The sequence below is a fragment of the Kogia breviceps genome, chromosome X, assembly GCF_026419965.1.
Source record: "Kogia breviceps isolate mKogBre1 chromosome X, mKogBre1 haplotype 1, whole genome shotgun sequence".
NCBI classification, from domain to species: domain Eukaryota; kingdom Metazoa; phylum Chordata; class Mammalia; order Artiodactyla; family Physeteridae; genus Kogia; species Kogia breviceps.
In genome coordinates this window covers 15,241,069-15,243,533 of record NC_081330.1, presented here as the reverse complement: position 1 = coordinate 15,243,533, position 2,465 = coordinate 15,241,069, and the positions used below count along the sequence as shown (strand labels likewise).

General features: G+C 42.4%; 1 pseudogene; it reads left to right on the top strand.

Annotated features, from left to right (window-relative positions):
- The first annotated feature begins 262 nt into the window (after positions 1–262).
- LOC131748893 (dolichyl pyrophosphate Man9GlcNAc2 alpha-1,3-glucosyltransferase-like) lies at positions 263–1,968 on the top strand (annotated as a pseudogene).
- Positions 1,969–2,465: the final 497 nt, after the last annotated feature.

Genomic DNA, 2,465 nt, shown 5'->3' with positions numbered 1-2,465 from the left:
ATAAGGAATGTCTGTATATTCACCTCCCAGCTAAGGAAATAAAACTTCAAACAGAGTGAGTACATTTGTCCCTCACGTAAACACTATCCTGAATTTGGGCTTTGCCATTCTCATGTCTGTGGAAGTCTTATGGAGAACAAGCAGGAATCAAAAACCCAATAATTCTGAAGCTTCCAGGTTGGTGGGCACGTGGAGATGCAGGGAGAGTGGTGCGCCTGGCGAGGGCGTGCAAGCTCTGTGTCCTTTCCTCATACCTGGCACTATGCATCTCTCCCATCTGGCTGTTCCTGTGCTATATCCTTTTATAATAAACCGGTCAACTAGCACTGGAAAACCTCCTATGTTTGGTGGTTATGAAGCAGAGAGACACTGAAAAGAAATTACTTATAATTTACCAAACAAGGTTATTTCAACAGCAGTGATAAAAATGTACAGTATTGGGGATTTGATGATTCACCTCTTAAGCTTATTGTTGTCTTTTAGATGCATATATGGCAGAGTTTATAAATCCAGACTAGATTGCTCTTTATATATCACGTGGATAGGAGATAAACTCTTGATGCGTACAACTGTGCTAATTGCTGATTCGCTGATTGACATACCTGAAGTGGTTTTTTTTTTTTTTTTTTTTTTTTTTCTTTTGTGGTATGCGGGCCTCACTGTTGTGGCCTCTCCCGTTGCGGAGCACAGGCTCTGGACGCACAGGCTCAGCAGCCATGGCTCACGGGCCCAGCCGCTCCGCGGCATGTGGGATCTTCCCAGACCGGGGCACGAACCCGTGTCCCCTGCATCCGCAGGCGGATTCTCAATCACTGCGCCACCAGGGAAGCCCCCTGAAGTGGTTTTGTACTGTTGTTGTTTAAAAGAACTCTCAAGTAAGAAAAAGATTGCTAATGCATTATGCATATCGCTGTGCCCAGGCCTCATTCTAATCACTATGGACATTTTCAGTATAATTCTGTGAGTCTTGGCTTTGCTTTGTGTGGTATTCTTGGAGTATCTTGTGACTGGAATGTGCTAGGGTCACTGTCATTTTGCTTAGCTATAAATTATAAACAGTTGAAAATTTACCACCCCTTACCTTTTTTTTAAACCTGGAAAGTGTTTTTAAAAAGCCTCAAAGGAAAGGGATTTGGTTTGTTAATTAAGCTAGCTTGTACTGTTGTGGCTTCCTTCATTCTCCGCTGGCTGTCACCCCGTACAGAAAGGGAACAAACCCTGCAAGTTCTGAGAAGACTCTTTCCAGGTGATCGTGGATTACTTGAGGATAAAGGAGCCAATATCTGGTGCGGCTTCAGTGTCTTTCTGAACATCAAGGATATTCTGCCACATCACATCCACATAATAATCAGCTTTTGTTTCACATTTTTCAGCCTGCTTCCTGTATGTAAAATGAACACTTCAGCCCTCTCCCAAAGGATTCCAATTTACTCTAGTTGGCTGTGCACTATCATTCTTTTAATTTTCTTTTCAAGTACATGGAAAGTCCATTCTCTTGGTATCATTACCAGTCTGCCTGGTGTTAAGTGAGCTTCCTTTCACGTCTGCTTGGTTTTTACTTGTGTCGACATTTAGAAAGCTACCTCTTCTATTGAAGGATGAACTCCCGATGCCCACAGTTGTGACAATAATGGCATTTTTTTTATAGCTTGTGCAACTTCCTTTTCGATATTTGAAAAGTCTTCTGAAGAAGAACTGCGGTTGAAATCCTTTTCCATTTCTGTTAGGAAATATCTTCCATGTTTTACATTTCTTCCCAGAATTATGCAACGTTTGTTTCTTATCTCAACAATCACTATGGTCCTTGTGACACTGGTGACTGTCACACTGCTCCTCCTCAGACATTACCGGACTTCTCTTCTGTATTGGTTTGTCTCCTGATTGAACTTCCTGTTCTTCTCGGTATACTTTCACATTACAGTCATGTGGGATTCCAAAAATGGAAGAAATCAGAAGAAAATCAGCTAGCTATATCCCCAAACAGTACTAAAAGGTTTGATGAACTTTTTACTGTGAACGAATGAAATTACCATTTTGAGAATCATAGAATTATTGGAAAGGAAATGGTGAAAAGTCATTGTTGTCTACACAAAATAAATATATATGGAGACCAAAGCCCAATGGAGGCTTTTATTTTCTAACTATTGAGTGATCAAGACATATTGTAGTTTTACAGAGCACAGATTAATCTGTGTTCTATTTCCAAGAATGCTGACATACATGAACGCAATTAAATGAATTTTCCTGAATCTAAATCTAAGTGGTTTCTTTGTGTGTGTGTGTGTGTGTGTGTGTGTGTGTGTGTGTGTGTGTGTGGTACTCGGGCCTCTCATTGCTGCGGCCTCTCCCGTTGCGGAGAACAGGCTACGGACGCGCAGGCTCAGCGGCCATGGTCCACGGGCCTAGCCACTGCGCGGCATGTGGGATCTTCCCGGACCGGGGCACGAACCCGTGTCCCCTACATC